We start from the raw sequence: 27,488 nt of genomic DNA on the forward strand, positions 1-27,488 counted from the left end.
TCTGCTGCCAACTTCTGAGGTGCTTCAATTTCCCATGGGCCTTTCAGCCCTTCTAACACACTATGATGGATAGATACAATTCTCTCATGATGACCTTGTAAACTAGGAATGGTCATTGAGCTGGTTTCCTGGCTGGACCCTGACCAATACAAAGGCTCAAGGGACAGAGCATCTTTGGGGCAGTGTCAGTCTCAGGCCAGTCTCTGGCTCCTACACTCTATGTTCTTGAGTCTTTTTGGAGGATCAAGGGCTCACTTGTTCCTTCCATTTTTGTCTCCAAACTCCCAAGTTTGGAGTTGAATTTAACTCCTTGATTGTAGGCCACTTGCTGCACTTAATCTGCTTTGGCCGCCAAAATCCAGCTTAGTTATAAATCTTCACACTGACCCTTGCCCAGCCCACTTGTGTTTTCTATTCTCCTTGTTCCAGTCTTGAGCCTTAATATGTGGATGGGGCATCTACTATGATGCTTAACACATACCCCGTACCATGGTTGTCTCTGAATTTGGCTCAAATGCTCCCCAGACCGAACTGTGTGTTGCCTGGGGAGAATGCCTTTCCCATTTCACTCTTCTAGGAACTGGAGACCACTACCAGGGCCCCCAAACAGGAAATCGTTGACCTTTTGAATGGTGAATGAAAACAAATCCAGAGAAACTTAGAGGCTGTCATGTTTAAATGTTCTTTGACTGAGACATTTTCATCCACCTACTAGACCTAAAGAGAAGTGACACTCATCCAGGACCTCCAAAATGAAAAGCTTGTGCTGAGCAGTATCATTTCATTGCCTATCTTTGAGTCTACACATCAGAGGGCCAAGTTGTTAGGGATCTCCTACAGCAGATCTGGGTAGCACTATCTTTGAAAACTTAAGCCCATTCTCATGGAAATTCCCTCCCATAGGCAAACCCCCATCCTGAAGACCTCAGAGTTCTGAGGGACAGGACACATCCCCAACAGGCCAAGTCTAGGGAAAAGGGCTCTGGAATTGGGCTTGAGATGGATGCAATTTTCTCTGAAGAGGTAAATCTAGGATAGAGTTCAATATTTACTTAGATATAATATCTCGATGATCTTTAAAGCATTAATGCAATTATACACATGAAGTATAAGTAACAGGTTAGGCAGAGCCCTCAGAGAGGAAAAGCTTGGAGGAAAAAGCCTCGCACTAGCAGCTATCATGAGCCAATTTTTTCAAGATGGTCCTATGCCCAAAAGAGTCTTGGCCATTGAAGTTGATGGTATTTATAAGCCATCTTTAAAGATGACGACATCAGAGCCTAGATTTCCCTAAGAGACCATTTAACAAGCCTAATTCAAAGGCAAATGAGATGGACTATTGGCTTCCTACTTGGGCTCAGACTTGAACAAATGCAGGAGTTCAAGCATATTACCTCCCTAGCACATCATCTTCAGGAATTGTAGAGACCTTGCCATCTTGTTAATGGTATCTGATGGGACCTCATCTTGCTGAACCTTCCCTTCAGCCCTTTCCTCATTTGCAGGGTAGGCTGAAGATGCTGGACATCAAATGCCTCTTAGTCACCTCATCCAACTAATTTTAGCGACTGCTTCTGAACTGAAAACTCTTTGCAAAAGCCACTTAAAACTATCCAAGCCATCATAGCATTAAGTTCACTGCCTGATCAGTGTAATAAGAACACATGCATAGGAGTTCCCTTTGTGGCTCAGTGGTTAACGTATCCAGCTAGGAACCATGAGGTTGCGGGTTCAATCCCCTGGCCTCACTCAGTGGGTTAAGGATCTGGTGTTGCCATGAGCTGTGGTGTAGGTCGCAGACATGGTTCAGATCCAGTGGTGCTGTGGCTCTGGCATAGGCCACCAGCTATAGCTCTTATTGGACCCCTAGCCTGGGAATCTCCATATGCTGCTGGTGTGGCCCTAGAAAAGACAAAAAAAAAATGCATAAGTCTGGATCCTACAGGACTTTCTAATATTTCATATAAAACCATTTAGAGAGAACAGTCAGCTTGATGGTAGCAAAATCAGTTGCCATGTTAGTAATATGTCATGAGTAGATTATGCTAAATCCCTGGTTCTGTTTTATTATCCAGTCTAGGTACTTTCATGAAAAATGCAGAAAGTTAGAAGTCAAACACTGACTTCATTATACAATTAGAATGGAAATACAAATGCTGATTCTAATTTCAACTATAACTGGCTCCATAATAGCTCTATATTATGGTTTTCAACAAAGCATTTGTCTGTAGCTACTTAGAATGAATAATATTCTACCCAATGGCAGTACTGCGGTTTATTCAATAAAGGCATGGTTAAATATTTAGCATCTTAGCTTTTCCCCGTATTTGGTCTTTTATGACTCTATGCTATAGGTAAAATTATCAAAGTGAGAACAGACCTGGCAGTTGACAATGCCTGACTGCCTCTCAGAGGCATCCTATCAACTTGGGCCAATTGGTGAGGCCAATTACAGTGTAGTCCACCAGCATCAAGTGTTCAAGATATCCCTATTAGTTTTTGCATCTACTCTTACACAGTTAATTTCTGTATACATCTGGTTGTATTTTGTGAGGTAGGTGGTCACTGATCCATTAAATTGCTTTGATAGTGTAAAAGTGAACTTTATGATAAACTAATTCATCAGTTTTTAGTATACTCAAGAATCGTGCTCCTGCTGAATAGCATTGAGAACTATGTCTAGATACTCATGTCGCAACAGAAGAAAGGGTGGGGGAAAAAACTGTAACTGCAATGTATACATCTAAGGATGACCTGACCCCCTTGCTGTACAGTGGGGAAAAAAAAAAAAAAAAAAAAAAAAAAAAGAATCGTGCAACTACAACACCTACCTAGTTCTAGGATATTTTGACCTTCAAGTTAGTTATCTTCAAGTTCATGGATTCTTCTGCCTGATTAGAAATATTTAACAGCATAATTGAAGTTATTTCAGTTATTAGACTAACTTCTATTTGTTCCTTTAAGATATTTATTGATTTGCTCTATTTGGCAGGCAAGACTTCATATTTTCCTTTAGTCTTTTGAGCATTGCTTATTTCTGAAAATATTTAAAATAGCAAGTCCAATATCTAGGATTCTCCAAGACAGTTCATGACTTTCTTCTGGATGGTCCATATTATGTTTCAATTTTTTGTTGAAAACTGGACATTATTAGTGTGGAAGACTCTGGAGGCTAAGTTCTCCCTGGGGTTTGTCTGTCATTTGCTTATATCATAACATTACTAAAGGATTAAGATTTGTCCAATCAGTAGCTAGTCACTTGGAACCCAAAAAGGCTCCCAGTCTTTGCTGAGAGGCTTTGTACAGGTGTTAGGACATGCCTTCAGAACTCAGCCTGGCAGCTGAAAACTGGCTTAGCCTTTATTTCCTGCTTGTTCAGAGCTTCAAGATCAGTGAGAGGTAAGAGTTTAGAGCCTTCTCTAGTCTTTTGTGACATGGGTATGGTTCAAAGTATGTGACCTTCTAGATTCCTAGGAATATACTGGAGTTTTCAAATATTCTATGGACATCTAATTTCCAGATTTTCATTTTAAGCTTTTTGGTTAGCTCAGGGATTCCCCCAACTGAGATCCACCACCTCAGGAAGCCTCAATGTTAAGCTATTACCTCCAATTGTTTTTGACAAATTCTGTCGGGGAACATTACTCTCAAGTGTCCTGAACAATTAACATGGACATTGTGGCAACCATGTAGATGCATCACTTAGATCTCCTTTTGAGGGATAATTGGCTTTTTGAGGAGAGCAGTTAGCCAACAACCTCCAGTTGTAGCTTCTTTGGGATCTGCTGCAGCTATCAGAACCAAAATAATTCTTCATCCAGGGAGTTCCCAGCCAATGACTGGGTTGGGCAGGGAACAACCTAGAGCCCCTCTGGCTCTGCCAGACATAGGACACCAGTGGGAAGCCTTTGTGTCAGAGGTCCCCATTATGCTGAGGATTTCTTAGGGCTGCACTGACTTCTGAGCCATCTTCCTGCCAGACCTGAGCTGATGCAGTCATTTCCTCTTTACTGTACTACACAAGGTCTAGCTCCCCTTCAGTCCACCCAAGAGTTTATCTAGGATTAATGGCTGAGGAGGTGGGCAAAAGGCACTTCTGATTTATTATCTCAGCCAGAAACATCAGGCTGGGGGTGGGAGGCAGGGGGCGGAGTATTTCAGGGCATAAAGTCCCAGCCTCCTCCAGGTAGGGGCTGTGCAGACTCTTGACAAAGTTAGACTTATTTCATCTTATTTCTTCAGTGGCTGCTAGAACTACCCCTTCAGAGAATATTGCCCCAGTGCCATAGATTACTAGATCCTGTAGAAATGCTCATTCCTAGAGCTATGGTTCTAAGGGCTGAGTTACCTCTCAGCTGAAGTTACTCAGACTCCCCAGACAGCTAAAACCAGCTCAGTCACAGTATCATGCTACTAGATCTACTAATAAAAGTAGAGAACCCAGAATCCCCAGTTATATTAGCCTGTTTACACTAGAGAGCAACAGACTAAATGATAGAGGAAAACATCAGTGAGTTGAAAGGCAGAGTAGTAGAAATCGCTGCTACTGAACAGAAGAGAGAGATGAGGACAGTTTAAGAGAACTCAAACAATCAAGCACAGTAATATCTATATTATTAGTCAGGAGAAGGGGCTAACATATATGGAAACATAATAGCTGAAAACTTCCCTAACCTAGGAAAGGGAACAGTCAAAGTCCAGGAAGGAAAGTGTCCCAAACAGGATTAAGCCAGAGAGGAATACACCAAGACATTGAAATTACAATGTCAAATTAGAGAATATAAAAATAGCAAGGGAAAAACAAGTAACATAAGGAAAATTCCTTAAGGCCATTGGCTGATTTACCCTGTTTTAAATATAGCTCCTTATGTTTCCAATACAAACTTTATCCATGACATTATCTCATGATAAAATCTTAGATAAATTGATATTGAACATGTGTCAAGCACGTTACTCCTAATAAGGGAATTAAGGAAACCAGAAGTTAGAGTATGATCATCTGAAATATTGAGCATATCCCATGTAAGTGGTCAGGATGATATACAATAAGGACAAAGATTAGCACAATAGTCCATGGTAAGGGTAGAAAGTCTCTAATATGTATTAGAGAAAACTCCATTTCCCAGGCTCTCTTCCCATCTGGCTTTGACCTGGATTTGGCCAACAGGAAGCATAGTGGAAAGGAGACACAGGGGTACTTCTCCCTTTCCCCATTTCAGTCTCCCATCAGTGTCTATTTCTAGAATTTAGAGCCCATCTCAATAGATGAGAAAAAGCATTCGACAAAGTCCAACATCCACTCATGATAAAAACTCTTACCAAGGGAACATACCTTAACATAAAAAAGCCACTTATGACAAATCCACAATAGAGAAAAAGCTGAAAGCCTTCCCATTAAAATCTGAAACAAGGCAAGGATGCCCCTTATCACTTTTGGAAGTCCTAGCCACAGCAATCAAACAAAAGAAATAAAATGTATCCAAATTGGAAAAGAGGTAAAATCATCGCTATATGTAGATAACATGATACTATATATAGAAAACCCTAAGGACTCAGTGCAAAAATGACTCGAACTGGAGTTCCTGTAGTGACTCAGTGGTTAACGAATCTGACTAGGAACCATAAGCTGTGGTGTGGATATCAGACGCAGCTCAGATCCCGTGTTGCTGTGGCTCTGGTGTAGGCTGGCAGTTACAGCTCCAATTAGATCCCTAGCCTGGGAACCTCCATATGCCATGGGAACTACTTGATCAATGAATTCAGCAGAGTAGCAGGATATAAGATTAACATTCAGAAATGTTACGTTTCTGTATACTAACAATGAAATACTAGAAAAGAAGTACAAAAATACCTTTTAAAATCACACCCAAAAAATTAAATACCTGGGAATAAATCTGACCAAGGGGGTGAAAGACTTATATGCTAAGAACAACAAAACACTCAAGGAAATTAAAGAGGATTCAAGGAAATGGGAAGATATTCCATGCTCCTGGGTTGGAAAACTATAAAAACGGCCATACTACCCAAAGCAATCTACAGATTCATTGCAACCCCTATCAAATTACCCATGACATTTTTCACAGAACTAGAATAAATGATCCAAAAAGTTATATGGAACCACAAAAGACGCAGAATTGTCAAAGCAATCCTTAGGAATAAAAACCAAGCAGGAGTCATAACTCTCCCAGACTTCAGGCAATATTACAAAGCTACACTAATCAATACACTCTGTTACTGGTGCCAAAACAGACACACAGACCAATGGAACAGAATAGAGGACCCAGAAATAAACCCAGACACCTACAGTCAATTAATCTTCAACAAAGGAGGCAAGAATATAAAATGGGAAAAGTTTTTTTTAGCAAGCGGTACTGGGAAAACTGGACAGCCACATGTAAATCAATGAAATTGAAACACACCCTCACACCATGCACAAACTCAAAATGGCTTGACAAGATACCAAACTCCTAGAAGGGAACATAGGTTGATGTCAGGATGTTTCGCCTTACAGATGTTTTCTTAGGTCAGTCTCCCAGGGCAACAGAAATAAAACCAAAAATAAACCAATGGGACCTAATCAAACAGACAAGCTTTTACCCAGCAAAGGAAACTATTAAAAAAACCAAAAAGACAACCTACAGAATGGGAGAAAATAGTTTCAAACAATGCAAGTGACAAGAGCTTTCTCTCTAAAAATAAACTTACACAACTCAACAGCAAAAAAGCCAACAACCCAATTGAAACATGGGCAAAAGACCTGAATAGACATTTTCTCCAAAGACAACATACAGATGGCCAACAAGCACATGAAAAAATGCTCAGCATCACTGATTACTAGAGAAATGCAAATCAAAACTACTATGAGGTACCACTTCACACCAGTCAGAATGGCCATCATTAGTAAGTCCATAAATAACAAATGCTGGAGAGGGTGTGGAGAAAAGGGAACCCTCCTACACTGTTTGAAGTTGGTACAGTCACTATGGAAAACAGTATGGAGATACCTCAGAAAAATATAGAACTACCACAGGACCCAGCAATCCCACTCTTGGGCATATATATATGGACAAAACTTTCCTTGAAAAAGACACAGTCACCTGTATGTTCACTGCAGCCCTATTCACAATAGCTTAGACACGGAAACAACATAAATGTCCATTGACAGATGAATGGATTAAGATGTGGTATATATACATGATAGAATACTATTCAGCCATAAAAAAGAACAAAATAATGCCATCTGCAGTAACATGGATGGAACTAGAGACTCTCATACTAAGTGAAGGTAGAGGAAGATTAAATATTATATCACATCTGTAATCTAATATATGCCCAAATGAACCTCTCCACAGAAAAGAAAATCATGGACCTGGAGAACAGACTTGTGGTTGCCAAGAGGGAAGAGGATGGACTGGGAATCTGGGGTTACAAACTATTGCCTTTGGAATGGATAAGCAACAAGATCCTGCTGTATAGCACTGAGAACTATATCTATTCACTTATGATGGAGCATGAAGAAGGATAACGTGAGGAAAAGAATGTATATGTGTGCATGTGACTGGGTCACTTCACTGTAAAGTGACAGAACAGTAAACCAGCTATAATGGAAAAAGTCAATCATTAAATAAATATAAGGGGGATAAGGAATTTAGAGCCCAACCTTCTCCCAGTTTCCTCTGAGCATTTCCTGCCATGGTGCTAGCCCACTCTGTGCAGTCTACCGCTGTAGTCATGATGCCACTTCTAGCCTTAAGGCTTGAAGGGGTCAAGGGGAAGAAGGTTCTTGCTATTAGTCTGGATTTCTTCCCTATTTCCCATTTGGCCTCCAGCTCCTAAAATACCTTTGTAGCTTTTTGCCTACATCAAATTCCTTTTATCAAACTTCTTGTCTCTGATTTAAGTGGACCCAAACTATTAACAGCTGATTTATTTCAAGAATAAGCCATTAAATTGCCATTTCAGTTGGCATAGGTTAATGTTTAGGGCATGGGATTGTTTAGAGGCATCTTAATACATGAGCCATTAATCATAAATATCAAGTAACTAGCAGACAACAGTTACAAATCAATTTGCTCATAAATTAGGTGTGCCAAGAAACAAGAGTTTACCCCCTAACAAGGTGTTACTTGGCACAGAGGTTTCAAACAGACCAAAGTGAGCTTGCATGAGCACAGAATCCCATGTTTTAAGCAGATAAAGATAACCTCTACTAACTTTCCAGGAATACTAAACAATTTTCATTTAATTGCCAAGTTCTAAATATAGCAGATTGGGAGTTCCCTTGTGGTGCAGTAGATTAAAGATCAAGCATTGTCACTACTATGGCATGGGTTTGCTCCCTGGCCCGGGAACCTCCATGTGCCGTAGGTGCAGCCAAAAGGAAACACTCTAGAATATTCTCAGACTACTCTTCAGGAGTTCAGGATCTAATATGACCAGCTAGAAGGCCTGCAGGAAAGTTGGTGCTCCAGAAGGCTGTGGCATAGTTCTATAAATATTATGTCTATATTAACCACTGATCCAAGAAGCTAGATGAAAATACTTGTCACTTGTCTATCACGAATGCACTTAACCTTCATTCTAAACTCAAAGCCTCTGACTCATTCCATTGACGCATTCCTTTTTCCCTGCAACTCTTCTGTACACCCTAGCCCTAGGTACACAACAGCGGACAGGAAATCAAGAATTCTGGCATGGGTATTTCTAGGATGCTCTGGTGGTTGTCTTGGCTATAGATCAGAAACACAAGTGTCTGAGACATTGATAAGGGCACAGCCTCTTTGTCTTTCAAGTTACACGTAGCAATTCTACCTGCATATTCAAGTAAAAAGGGTATATATTGGGGTGTGTGATGGATGGCCATTTTCATAAGAGGCGCACAAATGGAAAATCTGATTTGTTTTTTCCTAACAATTGTGGCATCTTCTCCCACAGCCTTGTGGACCATTTCCTGAATCTCTGCTTTTCCACCTCTCAATCTCAGCATCATTTTTCTGTGAAGGAATATTCCTAGAATATTTGCTGGGAACCTTTGCTTTCTCTATTCATTTTAACCAGTAAGAAACTACACCTGGCTTGTTCAAGCCCTGAAGTCTCTCAAACTATGAGGGAAAGAGTTGCCACAGTTTTTTTTTTTTTAAACTTTACTGAAGTCAATCTCTTAGTTCTATCTCAAAGGCAGACACCAAGTTTAGGGGGTCTAGTGGGAAACGGTATGTTTCTGAACACGTAATGCTCTCTGGGGGTTTGTCGCTCCTTTAGGCCCAAGCATCCCCTCTTTTCTGAAAGGACTTCAACTGCCATTGCCTCAAATTCATAAAGCAACCCCAGGTCTTTGGCTAGTAACTGGCAAAGAATTTTTGTTCCCCCAAATGAAGGCTCATTGGAACATGATTGCCACCTGCTATTCAAGAACTGCGGCTGGACCATCTCCTGGAAACTGAGTCCCATCAGCAGCTCCCAGATGTTTCTCTGCATAACCATGAAGAGCACTGAACACAACCCCCCAAGTTTATTCCTTGCTTTGAATACTTCCCTGAGCTTCTTCCTCTTACCCAAGCATCTACAGGACATTTCCACATGGGTGCTGTGACAGGCATCTCAAGTTTAAACAGGAACAAAATTTGGATTTGCCGCCAAATTTTTCCTAATCTTATTGTTGGCACAAAAAAAAAATCACATCAGAAAGCCAGGGATCATTCTAAAAGCTCCTTTACTCTTCATTTGATACATAGAACCCACTCACTCATCATTCTCTATGCAGAACTCGTGAGACCTGGTTACATCATTTCTAAGATATTCCGGATCTACGCAACTTTTTCATTGCTACCATCTCATAGTCCCAGCAGTACCTCATCTGCTTCTATGAGCAAGTGACATGGGGCCAAGAGTGGAGGCAGGAGGGATTTAATCATTTGTTGTTCCACCTCCTAGTAGCTTTCCATTAGCTACAGACTGGAGCTTACCTTCCTTACTGTAGATGCTGGGGTTCTTCACAACTTAGCCCCTGCCTTTCAGTGTCCCTTCCCTACACCTACTACGTTTTAGCCACCTAGTATGTTTCACCTACTTCCTTTCAGTCCTAAGCATGCCAAGGTGCTCCTGCTTCAGGGCTTTTATTTCCCATGCTCTCCATCTCACATGATTTCTGCTAGGGTCCTTAAATACCTAAAATCCAAAAGGTTCAAATGGAGCAAATGTAAACGTCATCTCAGAAAAATCTGACCACTTTATCACTGCCTCCACAGCTCCTGCCAAGGGCTGTCTTTCCCTCTGTTTCTACCTGTCACTCTGAGGATAGTTCTTCTTTGAAGGAATATTCCTACGTGATCCATGTTTGGGTTCCTGCGCCTACTGTTCATTTTAACCAGTAAGAAACTTATCATTTAACCAAAGATAGCTTGTTTGACTCTTCTCTCCTATATGTGAGAGCACAAGATCTTGTTCCTGTGGCCTTCATCCACTACTCTTCAGACATATCCAGACACAGAAGTATGCTGGTGAATCTTCAAGAGAACCTACTACGGAGCTGCAAAGAGTGTTAGTCAATAGCCTCCGTCTGCCGCATCTCTGGGATCCACCCCAGTATTTGATCTGAAGCCAGTCTTGATTATGGAGCCCAGGTGGGGTACTAGGACACTCCTGAGGGCCTTCTCTCTGCATCAGAACTTTGTGGGACTGTCAAGGTGCTCTCAGGGATGTCTGAGTTGTTTCTACCTGGTTTTCCATCCATCCCTTCTCTTTTTCTAGGCACTAGTTCAGCATTGTCTGAAGGTTGGCCTGGCCTATGTCTGCCCCCTTATCCCTTTTTATAGGTATTTATTCCCTGTAAGTCTCACACTTCCAACTCCGCTTGGCATTTCCTTTTCAGAGGACACAGCAGAGCTGATAGAAACAGTCTGAGACATCAAGTGGTTTGGGGACTGAAACACCTCTAACCAGAGAGTCAAAGAAAAGCTGAACCTAATCCCAAGCAGTGTGTGTCATGACTAGTTCCTGACCCAAGGTGGCAAGTCAATGACTAGAAATTTCAACAATAGTGACCTGAGAAGGCTCCTGTGAAGGGGATTTCTGTGGCCAGTGCAATGATTCAGGCACTTAAGGGGAAATGGAATTGGTTGATTACTACATTGTAGGGAGTGATGCCCTACTGTAAAAGGATAACAGAATTTCATGGTCAGGACCAGTGAGAGCTAGAGGGTCTCTTTAGCTTATAAGAGACCCCTATTCCCTGCAATAGGAGAGTGGATACTGCTGAGAGGCAAGTTTAGGATCGGAAATTTGCCAAGCCTAAGAGACGGTTGAATACTCTGTCAGAGGCAGGTCTGCTACATTATCAGAGCCCTAGTTGGGAAAACCTGAGGACCATCAAACAGGCTGGGGACATCTGGGTATATGCTTCCAAAGACCCTCCAATGGCCCTGAACCAACACCCTCAGAGCCTAGAGAGGTGACCTGCCTCACGTAGGAGTTAGCCCTTCCCCCTTGTAGAAGACATTGCAAAGGCTCTTCCCCCTCCACAAGGTGACAGGATGCTGCCTTATGGGGGAATCTTTCTTGGATGCCAGGCTTAGAACTAAATCTCAGCATATCCTAGCATCATCAAGCTCAGGATATGCTGGTCCTGGAGGAAAGCAATTATACCCCAAGACTGAGACAATAAGCACCATCAGGAGGCTTTGGGGACATCTCTAGGACTGGATTTTGAGGATGCCCATTCAAAGACCAGAATGCAAAACTTAGGAGCAACCTCAGGATACTATGTTTACACCCTCGCAAGGACCACACAGAATGAGGCAAACTCGCTGTTCTTTAGGTGACTCTTAGAGATGGCCGATTCTAAGCAAATTTGAAATACCTTTTTCTAGCTTTCTAAATTGGCAAAGAGCAAAGTACTAGAAATCTCAGGGAGGTGAGTATACTGAAATGGATGAACTATGCAAAGCCAGAAGAGCCACTGATATTACATTCCAAGAGGACACAGATATACCATTGATCAAGGTCATCAGCAATGTACTGATAAAAGGGACTCCATAGCACTAAGTTCAGTGGCAAGTCTCCTACGGGTTAAGGCTGTTGATAGGAGAAACAGTTCCAAAGCTGGGTTCATGAATAGCCTTAAAGGTGGCAGAAGCTCAAAACAATACTAGGTGGTAGCACTTGACCACCAGAAGCCATGGTACTGTGGTTACTACATCGGCTAAAGGGCTGCCGAAAGGGCTTGTTCTGCAGAGGGTCAGAGAGATGATTAACTGAACATGTCCCTGAGGCAAGACAGAATGGCAGCTCCCACCAAAGATGCTGAATTTATACAAAAGCAAGAGTGAGGCAACTTCCCTCCGCTGCCTCCTCAAAGTTACAGTGCCTCAGCTACTTCCCAGATGTGAATAATTTTTAAACCTGTAACCCCTTGACTACAGAGGTGGCCGGGTCCCCAGAGGGAAAGGGCTGGGACACCACAGAAAATATACCCCTGGTCTTCCCCCTCAAGACACCAATTGGGGAATTGCTTAGTAACCTCCAGACATTAAAACTTACTAGGACACAACATCCATGCTGATATCAAAACCTGGAGACCACACAGTCTCATCATGACTTTGTTGAGTGTGAGCCTAAGGGGTCCCAGATAGTAAATGGACTTATGGTCATAGTATGAGGTTCAGTGGGTCTTCTGGGTCCATACACCCACCTAGAGGTCATTCTTTCAGTCTTAAGTTGTCCTTGGCGTGGATATAATTGAAGTAACCCACACCTGGGCTCCTGGACTGAAAATAACTGCTATCATAGCAGGAGATACCAAGTGAAAGCTTCTGAAGCTGGGCAACCCCTGCCCAAGAGTGACTATCATCACTTTTTGGAGCAGCAAGGATGGCCCATATTAGTACCACCCTTAAGAAGGCTTCAGGGCTGGTGCTTTCCATCACACCATCGTTTAATTCAGCCTGGCCTGTTGTAGAGCTTGGATGGATTCGTTGACTATAAGCTCAACCTAGTAGTAGTCCCAGCTGCTGCTATCATCCTAGAGATGTTGCTAGGGTAAATTAATAAGACCTCTGGTATGTGGTATGTGGTTAGTGATAAGGTGAAAGTTCTTTTCTATCCCAATCACAAAAGGGGATCAGAGACTGTCTGAATCCATGTGGAACAGTTAACATACAGCCAGAGACTGGCCTACGGGCTAGTTACCTTTCAGGCTCTGTCAAACATTCAGGAGACTTAGGCCATACAGACATCTCAGAACATTGACCTTTTAGAGAGGGAGTCATGCTGATTGCATAGGGTGAGCCAGAAATGTCTCGTACACTGGAAGCCTTGGGAAGATACTTTAGAGGGTGGAAGTTATGCCCTATGAAGATTCAGGGATTGGCCACTTCAGGGTAGTTTAGAGGTCCAGGATTGGGAACAGTGTGACAAGTCTTGCTCTCTCTAGAGTAAGACAAACTGTGTTAGAAGGTGTACTTCCTTCACTGCTATACCACCACAGGATTTTTTAGGTTTAAGAGAAAATATGCCATACCTAGGAATATTGTTTTAGCCCATACAACAGGCTATCCACGCAGGAGATGAATAAAGGACAGGAAAAGATACTGTAGCCTATCCAGGCTCTGATAGTCACCTCTGCTTCCTGGGCCATACAATCCAGTGAGGTCATGGGCAAGTCTATTACCTTAGTTGTGGTAACATTCACAGGGGTTTGCATATGCCTAAGCTCAAGGCAAAGACAATCACATCACTTTCATCAATAAGGTTTAATAGGGGCTTATGAACTGAATTGTCAACATGGGAGCTTTATATGGTATAAAATCTGTCACATCTCCAGAGGGAGGAAGAACGCAGTCCCCTGGGGCTGAGAGGCCTCATCCTGCCACCGAAGCAGACACCTCTATGTTTTAAGAAATGGTTAATGTGCTACCAGGCTCTGGTAGAGAGGAAATCTTAACCACATGACACCAAGCAAGCACACATCTGGGCTCAATGAGACCAACTGGACCAAATTTGGCCAGGCTCAAGTAACACTCCATAAAAGATGAAAATGGTACCCCCAGGATTTAATCCAATACCAGAGAGCACAAGATTTATAAGCAGATAACCCAGACCCCCCATGTCACCCATACCAGTTGTCTCAGGATCACTTGAGTTCACACCTGTGAGTGTACAGTGGTCTATGACCAGTTGACAGGAGATCAAAAAGTGTTAAATCTGATCTGGGGATGGGTTGGTCCAGTGTATATGCAAGCTGAAGTGGATGGCTGCAGCTTATGGGCACACTCGGAGTGGCTTTCAAGTGCAGTGGTGCACAGAAGACTCTCAAAACCAAAGCAATCCTGAGGAAGGACAAAGCAGGGGGCACTACACTTCCTGATTTAAAGTTATAAAGCTATAGTAGTCAAAAAAGCCTGGTATCAACTTATCGTGGCATAAAGACACAGGCCAGTTTCAACACCTGAGGGCCAAGAAATCAAACCATGCATTCATGGTCAAGAACACTCAATGGAGAAAAGACAGTCTCTTCAATAAAGGTGCTGGGGAAGTTATGTATTTGTGTGCAAAAGAATAAAATTCACTCCCGTCTCACACCATTCACAAAAACTCAGAATTAAAGATTTAAGACCAGAATCCAATACTCTGAAAATAGGAAAAAAGCTCCTTGACATGGGTCTTAGGATTCTTATTCAAAAAATTATTTCTAAGGCACAAGGAATGAACATATATTCGTTTGCTCAGCAAAAGAAATGATGGAAGTGAAAATCTGCAGAATGGGAGAAAGTATTTGCAGTCATCTAATACGGTGTTAATATACAAAATATAAAGGACTCACAAACTAATACTTAAAAACAGGCAAAGGAAATAAAACAATTTTCCAAATAAGACACATGAATGGCAAACAGGTACACAAGAAGTGCTCAATATCACTAATAACTAAGCAAATGCAAGTCAAAACCACTGGGAGACATCATCTCCCATCTGCTAGACTGGCTATCAGAAAGTAACAACAAATGCTGGCAAGGATGGGGAGATTTTGTGTACTGTGGGTAGGATTATAAATTGGTACAGCCACTGTGGAAAAACAGCAAGGAGTTTCCCTCAAAAAATTAGGGCTAGAAAGGCAGTGGTGAGGGAAAAAAATCTCCATATTGGTTTATCTTGGAGATGTGCACCATGGAAAGGAAAGTAACATGGGAGTTCCCGTCATGGTGCAGCGGAAACGAATCCAAATCATGGGTCCCCACGCGCCAAGGCCAAGTTAGATACCTCCAACTACGAATGCCTAACCTGCCAGCAACAGGCCAACGGGGCCTCTGACAAGGCACTCTTTAAGGAGTCCCAACAATCATTTGTTAGAAAGTCCCCTTCCATCCAACAAGATCTAGCAATGAATTCTCAAGAGGTTGACACCAACTTCCAACATGGGTTTGCCCATTTTGCTCAGAGCCTCATCTAACATTCATGCTCTAGAGACTTACAGCGCCTGATCCCCAATCATGGAATCCCACACATGGCACCTTCCCAGAGGATCTCCTCCATAGTCAAAGTGTGGAAGACAGTCGATGACACCACCACCCACTGGGCTGTATCACATAACCCCATCTCAAGGCTGCCTGCTAGGTAGAGCACTGGGGTGACCACCTGAAGGCACAGTCATGGAGTCAGGTCAGAGACATCACTTTGCCATGATGGCCAGGTATCACCAAGGATGCATTTTAACTCTGAGCTTTCTGCTCCAGTAGGATATCACAGCACAGGCCTAGGAACCATGGATGCCAAGCAGAAGTGGTCCCCTTACTTTCACTACTGGTAACCCACTGGGAGACTTCAGTATCTCCATAAGTCTGGGCTTTGCAGCATTAGAGGCTCTAATCCCGAAGGGGGTCCCCTTTTGCCAGGGGATTTAGCAAGGGTCCCAGTGAAGTACAAGCTATAGATGCCTCTAGGACACTTTTGGACTCCCCGTTTCTAGGGACCAGCAGGTGAAAAGAGAAGACACTCAACTCATGGGGGAGGTGGATGGCCCTGGTTATATAGTAGGAGCAGGGAGGAGAGTATGGACACCTCACGGTGCTGCCTTGACCAAGTGTGACTGAATGGGAACAGCCACTCAGTCTGAGAAGTACATGATCAAGGGCTCTGACTCCTCAGGAAGCCAGGGCCTGGGTCATACCAGGTAAACCATGAGGGCCAGCAGAGGTGACATCTGAGGGCAACAGAGTTTAGAGTGTTATCAAGCAAGGGAATGAACACTGGTTGTGGCTCTGAGGGCCACAGCACCTGTGGGCTATCACTCATCCCACTAATATTTCTACATCCTCTTCCAGAAGGAGAGGACACCTGAGCCCTGGAGGATCTGCTCCTTGAACAAAGAGAACCACATTTACATGGCTCAAGGGGTGGGATGGGACAGCCAGTGGCATGTTATCCAAATTTCCCCTCAAGGGACTTGCTACCTGTAAGTGAAATTAACTGACAGTGTCTAGCTGCAACCACCTTGGGATTCACTGTAGCATCTGAGCTTAAGCCACCATGAATAACCCATCAAAATGGCAGAGGTCCTGGGCTTAGACCACTGCTCTATGAAGAGGCAGGTCAAACCTTTCATGGGAAGGGTTCCCCTAGTGAGCAGAGATGGCTGAGCCTTGACACTCCTTGTATCTTCAACAAGTGTCAGACTTGAATTTGCACCTTGAAAGGCCTTTCCCTGCATTTCTTCCTCCCTTTACGTCAACCCAGTATGTCTCTTGCATTTCCAATTCAAGATTCAACCAAAAAGTCTCATGTATACCCCAGTACCTTTGGATAGTGCCCAGCATGTAGGAGGTATTCAAATATTTAAGTGGTACTTGGTGCTAAGACAGAAAGGCAAAGGACTTCTCCAGCTCTTACTTAGTAAGGTGTTTTGGCCACGGTGGTTATTAAGGCTACTCAGGTTGTCAAGACTGGATGCCAATATTGCATGAGAGTTGTGCTGAATGTTGCAGACACTGGAAGGAGTTGGACTGGCAGGATTGTTACTGGAAACACATTTTGCCTTAAGACCCTAAAAGGGAAATAACACAGAAGTAACATACTCAAATAACCACTAGACTGTCTCCCATCCCTGGAATCTTAAAAAGCAGACATTGACCAAGAAAACCATTGTGAAAGTTTTTTTTTTTTTTTTTTTTTTTGCTATTTCTTGGGCCGCTCCCACGGCATATGGAGGTTCCCAGGCTAGGGGTTGAATCGGAGCTGTAGCCACTGGCCTACGCCAGAGCCACAGCAACACGGGATCCGAGCCACGTCTGCAACCTACACCACAGCTCACGGCAGCGCCGGACTGTTAACCCACTGAGCAAGGGCAGGGATCGAACCCACAACCTCATGGTTCCTAGTCGGATTCGTTAACCACTGCGCCACGACGGGAACTCCTGAAAGTTTCTCCTAAGTCAAGGATACCCATTTTTGTCATAATCTGAAACTAAGGAAACCCTACCTATAGGATTGGCCCCTTCTCAAGGCAGATTACTTATTCCACTGGCACATGCCAGCACCTAGACATGAACTCAGAAGGCTAATTTGACATAAGGGGCATCTCCATTTCTTTAATTCCTCTGAACATGGATTTCCCAGTCAGCTCCAGAATCGAGCTCTCCTTTACCCTAAGGTTCTTGTCTCTGTGACTCTGCTCTATGTCCTCTAGGGGGCCCTCCCTGCCCTATTTCTTCCAAGTCACTCTCATTTAAACTAGCACCTGGCTAAGCTAGTTCTGGCCCCTGAGGAGAGGCAAACGGAGATGCAATTTTAGGAGACCCTTGAGAAAAAGACAGTTATTAATGCCTCACCACTTGAGATACTCAAGTATTACTGTATAAACGCGGGTTGAATAGGGCCTCAGTTTTGTTTTACAAAGTTCTCTGGAACCTGGACATTCATTTAGTCCCATTAGTTCAAGTTCATGCCAAGCAGAACATTTCAGCAAAACCAAGATGTACTTTCTGTAGGAGTTGTTGCTCTTGCCAGCAAGACTTTCTTTCCAAGCCGAAGAGCCAGGGCATGTCATCTCTTAGGACCATCCTGAACTTCTGTCCATAGCTTGCACCATAACTATCTTTGTCCTGACTGCAAGTGACAGAAGAACACCCAGCCCTGATGCAGGAATCTAACTTCCTAGAACCTTAAAGATCTTGTGTTCACACTAGACAAGACGCTGTTCAGTTCTCCCTCACTTCCCAAGTATCTGCTTCAGCTCAGTGCTGGGAGAGATGGTCTAGAGCAACCAACAGTGCATCAGTCCATTACGTCGGCCCTTTAACCCCCAGGCCATGAGACAAGCATGACACAGGTAGGGTTCTGGGACAGCCATGAGCATACACCCCAGATCTGATGGCAGGGAGCGTGCTGATGGTGATCCCTCACTGCTGGGCTCCAAGATCTTTCACCGCATTTTACCAAGGCCACACTTCTTGTGCTTAGTCCCAGCAGTGACCAATCATGCTAGGGATACTAAGGCAGGTCTGTTCCTGGGATATGGGATCCCAACAAGCAGCCTTGGCTTAGACTCACTCTACCTTCTGTTCCTTTGAGGTCAGACCTACATTGCAGCGTGAGGACTCTCCAGTCTCTTTGGACCTCTCGCCATTTTCTCACTAGTGTTTCTTGCATGTTTATTTCACTTAGTCCAGTCCTGCAAGAAAGATGCCATTTCTCCTGTTTATAGGTTCCACCTCATATCAGACACTGGAAGCAATCTTCCATAAACTCAGAAAAACACTTTCCTACTTGCTGAGGCCAGAAAAACCCTGATGTTACTGAAAAGGATGTTATGAGAAAATGAAACTATCTTTTCATTTTCTAAGGTGTTGCAAAGACCCTTAAACTTAGCAAATCAAATTTGGCAGATGTAAAAATACATCGTGACCATGTGAACCTATTCTAGGAATGCCAGGTTAGTTTTTAAAAAGTAATTCACCATACTAAGAAATAATCTCAGGAAATGCAGAAAAGCATGTCAATTTAATACCCATTTATTATAATTGAACAAACTGGGAGTAAGAAAACTTTCTCAACCTGAAAGGATGTTTGTGAAAAAGCCACAGCTTGAACAATCCTTAATTCTGAAAGAGTTGCCTTCCAATCATAGGAGAAAACCATTTAATATCAACTTTTATTCAACACCATGTTAGAGGCCATAGCCAGTGCAATAAGGCAAGAAATGTGTTTATAATACTTACACTTATGTCCACATGCATGAAAGTTTGTTTACCCTATGGAAGTGGGCAGGCAGGCAACAGGCAGTGATCTAGACGAGTTCCAGCACCAACAGCCTTAGTCCTAGTGGACTAAGGAATGCAGTTGGAGGCCCAAGGTGCTTCACACCACTTCCCATCCCAGAGCCTGGGCACAGAGGTACCCCAATTGCAGGGCCCTTCCATGAGCTCCCAAGGAATACCCAGTCCCTGAGAGAGTAAGCAGCAAGTGCTGAGGGGAAAAGCATGACTCAGATAAGCACAGACTTTGGCCAGTTGACTAGTGTTACTTATTCCAGGACAGCCACTCCACTGAGATCCTAGCCACCCTGCTTGTGAAGGAGCGAGGCTCAGAATAGGCAGGCAGAGCTTAGAGAAGAAAGTTGCTACGAGGTGAGAATCTTTGTCCCAGTTCTAGCCTCTTCTTACCCTGCTGCTCTCTCCCATCTTAGGCCAGCTCCACACATAGGTTGGGGGGTGGGGAGGGAAGCCCAGGACCTCTGCATCTCCAGGGCCCTCTTCATACATACCTCCTCAATCATCTTCCCAAAGCAGAGCCTCTGGGAAGGGCCACATTAGGACCCCAGGGACCTTGGTTATTTCTCCTTCACCTCCTTCTAAAGCATAAGGTGTAGTCCAACTCCACTGTCTGACAGACAAGTCATTTAGATATGTCCACAAGAACAGAACTCAGCCTCTCTCCTTTTCTGGTAAATCTATGGAATCAACCCATCACCCCCCCAAACCATAGTAGGTAATACACCCACCCGTGAAGGGGCTCCTCCACCTTAGGTGCTGCTGTGTGCAGAGTCCTTCTAGTCCCCTAGTTGTCTGGTAGTTTCCTTCCACTCCTGGTAGACAGGGTGAGATGTATTTAAAACATCTTTACCCCTAGACACTTCAGTTAAATATAACAGTGGTTGGGCACACACCAATGGTGCTGAATTCATTAATCATTCTAAGCAAGCCTGCCCTGTCTCTAGATCACAATTTTGGTGATGTTTCTTTTATGTCTTCACTTAACAAGTAGAAGGCCTTGACGTTAAGTACTTCCTGCTGTAATGTCTACCGCATTCTAATAACACTCATTGATTTCTCCTCTAGCTTACATAGCGTACACAGCCAAGAGGACATTCTTATTCAAGCCAACCATAACAGATCAAGCAAGAGTAACAAGGGTAAAACCTGGTAGCCTGTCACTCATTCAAGTGTTTATTAAGAAACCTGAAGTTGTAGATGCTTCTATAGTGTCAGTTGCCTTATATACCCTCTGCCAATTGCTGATTTTAGCTATAGTTCCATAGAAGCAGAGATGGATACAGAGGGAACAAGACTAGGGTTAAACTCTCCACTTCTTGCCGCAGACCTATAGCTCTCAGGCTAATACCCAAGAACCACCATCTACCAATGGAAGGCAAATACTCATTTGATTAGGGTCCCTGCTTCCAAAGCTTCTGGCTGACAATGCTACAAAGCATGCTTGAAGGTTTCAGCAGAGTCAAGCTCACACTGCCCATGACAAACTTCAATGATTTCCTTTTCATTTTTGTCTGGTTCCCTCACTCCTGCTATAGGGGATAAAGTCCCAAATACATGGCTTGCACTAAACTTTTGGTCTTGGGCTCTGTTTTTAAGGAAGCCGAGCTAAGACAGTAGAAAGCCTATAGAAAGTAGGCTCTCTAAGAGTCTGGAACGACAATAGCTTGAGAGCAGAAAGTATTGTGATGCTGTTGGTAAATGGGGTGGTGATAATCACTGTGATAACTGCATCAAGTTGGGTATTAAGACTCACCTCTGTTGCATCTGGATGTGGTACAGAGTGGAGGAGAAACATTTGGGTTCTCCTAGAGTTCTAGCACTTAAACAATATGGGTAAGAAGGCAATTATAAGTTTGTGGAGTTGGCTGGCACTTGCTAACTGCTTTGGGAGCCAGTCATCCTTTCAGACTCAGAAGTCAACTTAAAATCAGCTAGCTCAGGGCATGTGGATGCGGCAATAGCCAGAAGGTGTAACCACCTTGGAAGACCTCCATGTTCCCCAGCTAGAAGGCTACAACAATTAGGTCACGGGTTTGAAGGGCAGAGCTGCAAAAGAGACCCAAGGCACAGATCTCTCACGCTAAAGCCAACAACCTAATGAGGAAGGAGCAGGAGACTCAGACCTGGGTCAAGTTTATCCTAAGTAGATGAGCCCAAGAGTATTTGGGCAGATTCCTTTGAAACCTCCAAGATGGCAGTCACAGGCCCCTACCACCTACAACTGGTGATTAGCAGCCTGTTCACTACACAATGTTTTACAAGATAATGCTCATCAAGGTTATCCCTCCCTTTCCTCACAGTATCCAGCAAGTTGTCTAGGGTCAGTGCTCAGCCTAACCTGAAGAGGGACAAGTGCTGCTTGCTTTAGGAGGGAGTAAGCATTCATTGGAATGCTTGCATTACTTAACATTCATCAATAGGAACTGGGAAGTGGATCTTGAGGATGTTAGAAATGGAGTGGGCTGAATAGGATGGTCCTCCCCCGTGATCCAGGATTTAGCATCTTAGAAAAGACCCTTGAAACTAGTATTCTGCTGGAATTTTTTTCCTGAACGCTTGGACATCATGACCTTCATCAGAACTGCTCAGAATATACTGGTAAGCTTCCGTCTCAGGGAAGTGAGGATCATTTTATATAACAGGCACATCTGACAGAAGCCACAAGCTGACTCTTCCATGGTAGGCTCAGGAGACACCCTTCACTCGGACAATTCAGAATGCATGGGAGTACAGTTGTAAGCTTTGTGTCTCTGTGGGCTAGGAAATGCTGCCCTGAGACAGGGCTCCCTGGAATAGATGGGGTTGATAGTGACCAAAATTGGTACCTAGACTCAGAGGCAAGGTGAATATGATTATAGATGGGCAGCAAGTCTGATATTGCCACCAGTTTCTCTTGACCTGCAGGGGGTTTTGACCATAGCTAACCACAGCCATTCTTAGAAAAGAGGGCAGCTGACTAGTATTTCACTTGTAGACCAGTTTACAAAATGCGTATACACCCATGCCGATAAGGATGGTGTTAACCACAGCAATGTAAAAATCATGATTTCAATAGATCTAATTTCCAGATTTAAACCTCAGATCCAGACCTCATTGCTTGAGGATAACTAAATCCTACTGAAGGAAGACTGGCATTCCACTACAAGCATATACCTATAACTATGCTACTCTTCTGCCAAAACCATCTACCAGAGTTATACATGGAGTCACAAGAGGCTGCTTAAGGTCTGAGCTAAAACCAGCTGCTTTAAAAATGCCATCATGGTCCCTTAGAGTTAGGTCCAGCTAAATTGTAGCTCAAAGTACTCCAAGTTTCACGGATCCAGAGTTTCCCCTGTGGCCTTCAGCATAACTACACAGCACTGTCTCTGCAAAGGCTGGGGGGCTTCTGGCCCTAGAACGGCCACGTGCCACAGGTGCAGCCAATTTGCAACTAAGATCATACTACTAAGAAGGAAAAGGATAAATATATCACCACATGTGTGGAATCTAAAGTATGACACAAATGAACTTATCTATGACACAGATGCAGACCGAAGAGATTCGTGCTTGCCAAGTGTGAGGGTAGGGAGGCAGAATGAGATGGACGAGGAGTTTGGGGTGAGTAAACTATTACATTTAGAATGGGTAAGCAATAAGGTCCTGCTATATACAGCACAGGGAACTATACCTAATCTCCTGGGATGGACCATGATGGCAAATACAAGAATGTGTATATATGTGTATGTATGACTGAGTCACTTTGTACAGCAGTAATTGGCACATTCTAAGTCAACTATAATTAAAAGTTAATAAAAATAAGCCTCACAGGTCCAGAAACTTGTCTTCCACCCTTTGAAGACAAGGCTCATTTCCTGAGTCTTTGAGTTCATACTTAAGATGGGTAGCCTTGAATCTGGAAGAACTATCAAATGATTCCTTGGCCTGGGACACAGGAACAATTTCAAAAGATTAGTCTTTGTCTCTCCTCGCATCTAAGCATTATGGACTCCTGAGATGTAGCCCTTGAGAAGCAGTACCAGAAACACAATAGAGGGACCATGAGCACTGCATCCTTCATCATATTTATGGCTTCTGTACAAGCATGACCGGTCATGGCGAATGTTAGAGATTATAGTTCTCCATACGATCCCCAAGTGAGCTGTTCTGCTAGATGTGGTATCTTCAATACCAATGTGACATGCACTTGAAACGCTTCATGCACTTAATATGCTCTACGAGCTTGGCAACACATTCTTCTTGATCCCCACTGAGAGGATTTGAGACAGTTCTCACTTATGTAGGAGTCAACAAGTTCACAGCCTTACAGGGCTGTTGACTCTCCTGCTCTTTTGCTATATAGACACAAGGTCTTTGTCACCTTGACATACCACCGAGTACCTTGTCAATCCTTTAGCACTGATTCATGCTAATAGAGATCTGATTAAAAAACAGTAACAAGTTCCCTGACTACCCTGGAAGGACAGGTCAGATAGTGAGAGGAATCCTCACAAAAACGGGAATGTTTTTGTGGGTTAAGGATCTGCAGGTTCGAGCCCTAGCCCAGAAACTTCCAAATGCTGTGGGTGTAGCCAAAAGAGATTCAAGTCATCAGATGTATGCCGGGGCATCTAAGGGAAAGGACACTTGATTGCATCTTGTACCCCCTCCTACCAAAAAACATGTTTGCCAAGCTAGGCTGAAGATTTCTAATTTCAAATGGGGCCCAAAGAAAAGATTCAGGCTATTATGCCAGCTGTCATGCCAGTTGGTCTATGTGCAACACCAGAGACATCTTTGATAAAAAGGTGGCAATAAGGGATGTCTAGCAAGCCAGTTTGAGAACCCCAAAGTTTCTGGAAGACGTGTTAACTATTCAGTTATAGAACAGCTCCTGACATACTGCTGGGTCCTCAGACTGAGGATCTACCTTTGGGTCATCAAGTGACTATGTGACTAGATCTTTCCATCACGAGATGGTATAGACAGACCCAAAGAGTAATGTTGGGTGGGCACAATAGAAAGTGCGCTCTAAATAAAAAGTACGTTCAGGCGGAGTGTTCACCTGTGTAAGCAGGGGGTCCAGACCCGATATCATCTACTTCTTTCCCTAAATCTACTCCCCTCGAGATAATAGGTGCATTTTCCTACAGACAGGAGGTTAAAAAGAACAGCTCTGGTTCAAAGTTCAGTGAAGGTGCTAGTGCAATGTCCACTAGCAGTGAGCCCCACCCAGGAGTAGCCCTGAAGGACAGTGAGAAGGAGAGCCTCTTAGTGGCCAGAGCTTCAGGGGACCAGTCAATCATGTATTAGAAGACACTGACCTGAAGGAAGGCTATGCAGGAACTTCTAGGCAAATGACCTTGCTGTTTGGCCAGATGCCTAGAAGGAATGAGAATGGGAGAAATGGATAAGGTCTGGGGAAGGAGTGTGTCCTTGGACCTGTAACAGGGGTCATGAAGAAGGGTCTGGGTGCCTCCTGTCAAAACTCGATCGTCCAAAGAAACTGAACAGACTGACTGGGTTATGTGAAGTTAGCCAGCCTGTGTTCCATGGCCAGTCAAGTGACTCGTGAATGATGTAGTCATGGCAACAGGAATGGAGGCCATTGCACAGACCAACAGCATGAGCTTTCTCAATAAGACATCTAGTTACTGACACTGAATACCTCACCTGTCAGCAGCATAGGGTTATCTGGACAGTGACCTTATCTATGAAGGTATACATCATTTTTATCATTTAACAGATACTGTGTTTTTCCCACCAAAATTGGTTTGTGGCAACCCTGCATCAAGCAAGTCTATGGACATGTCTCTAATAGTATTTGCTCACTTCGGGTGTCATGTCTTGATCACTCTCACAATAGCTCAAGCTTTCATTACAATATTAGTCTTCTGTGACCAGTGATCTTAGTATCGTGATTGTTTGGGGGCACCACAAACCACCCCCAAAATGTGAACATAAATATCCTATGTGTTCTGACTGCTATGCTGATCAGCCATACCCTGTCTCTCTCTCTCCTTAGACCCGTTAATAACCCTGTAAGACCTTAATATTGTGTATAAGGAAATAGGGAGGCCCAAGTGTGTGAAGAAGAGTTGCATGCCTCACTTTAAGAGCTTGAAATGATTAAGCTTCGTGAGGAAGGCATCTCAAAAGTTAAGATGCAAGCTGGGTGTCTTGTACCAAACAAGTTGTGAATGCAAATAAAAGTTTTCAAATTAAAGTGCTATTCCAGTGAACACATGCACAGCAGAGCTATATCACTGACATGGAGACAGTCTGAGTGGACTGGATAGGAGATCAAACCAGCCACAACATAACCCCAAGCCAAAGCCTAATCCAGAGCAAGGCCCTAACTCTCAAGTTTAAGGTTGAGAGATGGGAGGAAGCTGAAGAGGATGGTTCATAAGATTTAAGAAGCCAGCTCCTAAACAAGGGTGCAAGGAGGAAGCAGCAAATGCTAATGTAAATGCTGCAGCAAGTTACCCAGCTAAGATAATAAAGATGGCCATACTATAACCATTTCAAAGTCGAAAAATATTTATTGGAAGATGATGCCATCTTGGACTTCCATAGCTAGAGAGGAGATGCCAATGCCTGGCTTCCAAGGACAGACTGACTTATTAGGGGCCAATGCAGCTGGTGACTAAGTTGAAGCCAATGCTTTTACCATTCCCGAAATGCTAGGGCCCTTAATAATGCTAAATTATGTCTGATCTACATGGAGCAAAGATTAGACGGCAGCACATCTCTTTATAACACGGTTGACCGAATAAGCCCACTGTTGAGAGCTCAGGAAAAGATTGCTTCCAAAATATTACTGCTTACTGACAATGCACCTTGTCACCCAGGACTGGATGGAAATGTATAATGAAATTCATGCCATTTTCACACCCACTAACATCTATATCTGAAGCCCATGGATCAAGAAGTCATTCACTCTCAAGTTCTATTTAAAAAAGACCAATTCTCATGGTAGGAATTCGTTAAGATGGAGGCCACAAAAATTAGTTCAGAGGTATCAGTGCCTTGCTGAGGACGTAAAGCCTTATACTCAAAGGCAATGAGGAATAATCAGGTAATAGGACTGTATTACGCTTTGGGACCTGATTAACAAATCTTAAGAGCCCCTTACATTCATCTTAAATGAAGTGAACCCCATTTGAATGCAACGCCCACTGTTCTCTCCTGCAACCCTGAACATAGTTCTGCCAAGCTGGACCATGGAGTCTAATACATTTCACTGTCCTGCCAACAAGCCGGCCAGCCATGACTATGGCACCCACAGGATTCTGCTTAGAGTACTTAGAGGTTGATCATCACTACACCTCCCAGAGTTTAAGTGCTCACATGAGCAGTAACAGTAAGCAATGAAAGCTTCTATGTTTGAGACCAGACCCAACTGCACTTCCAAGAAGTTGGATGGCGTCTTATACCATTTTTATCACTCAAAACCTGACTTGTCTCAACTCTAAGCATAAAGCCCTCAGTTTACCATCTTAGCACATTTGCATCTACAGGCAGAAACTGACTGCATGCTGTATACAGGGTTCCCAGTAATGGGAGTGGGAGCAGGGGAGTGGTCTATTATAGTCACATCAGAAAAGGTTCATGGGACTCTTACCTGCCTTGAGGGCTATAGCAGAAGTTGTCAGCGCTCTATCCCTGCTCCATCAGATCCCTTTGCCATTTTGCTGTCATTGTGGAAGAGCTGCATTTAGGCCACAGAAGAGCCCAAAGTGCCTGGAAACTTGCTTTCTTCTTGTGACATTCTGAGGACCCCCCCCCCAATTCCTACCTCCTAGATCCCTCATCCTACATAAATCCAGTAGATGATCCCAACTCCCATGGAAATTTTAAACCAGTCACTAGTGAAGGGGACACCTACTTGTTCATACATTTTACCTTCATTGTCTAAACCCTCAGCTCTGCAACCTCCAAGAAGTCAACTCTGGAATTTCCAGCATCTGGTTTCTTACCCCCAAGCCCACATGCTTTGGTTCTCTGGCTTTTGACATTGACTTTTCAGCTGTGCTTACTAAGAACTTTGTCCTGCCTTTGGTCTCTGAAGCTCAGTCCTGGCCCTGGCTACTTGGAGACAGACACTAAATCCCATCCCCAACATACAAGAGTCATGTTTATTCTCACAAGACTTTCCTTCCCCCAGTCCAGTGGGAACCAGCACTGGTCCAGGTATGAATCAGCATCCAGAGGGGCTTAAGATAGGATACTAAGGATACTAAGCAT

The 27,488-nt window shown here is 43.6% G+C and overlaps 1 long non-coding RNA gene across 1 annotated transcript; it reads right to left on the reverse strand.

Annotated features, from left to right (window-relative positions):
• Positions 1-14,605: 14,605 nt before the first annotated feature.
• Positions 14,606-26,935, reverse strand: LOC110261519 (uncharacterized). The gene is made up of 4 exons (XR_014810106.1): positions 26,866-26,935; positions 19,988-20,071; positions 18,538-18,658; positions 14,606-17,032 (listed from the first exon to the last, which is right to left on the reverse strand). It is a non-coding gene; the product is annotated as an uncharacterized LOC110261519 (long non-coding RNA).
• Positions 26,936-27,488: the final 553 nt, after the last annotated feature.

This window comes from Sus scrofa, chromosome 7 (genome assembly GCF_054392235.1).
Source record: "Sus scrofa isolate SSC_HxYL_T2T_F1_AM1 chromosome 7, Sscrofa_HxYL_maternal_Yorkshire_Landrace_v2.0, whole genome shotgun sequence".
NCBI classification, from domain to species: Eukaryota; Metazoa; Chordata; class Mammalia; order Artiodactyla; family Suidae; genus Sus; species Sus scrofa.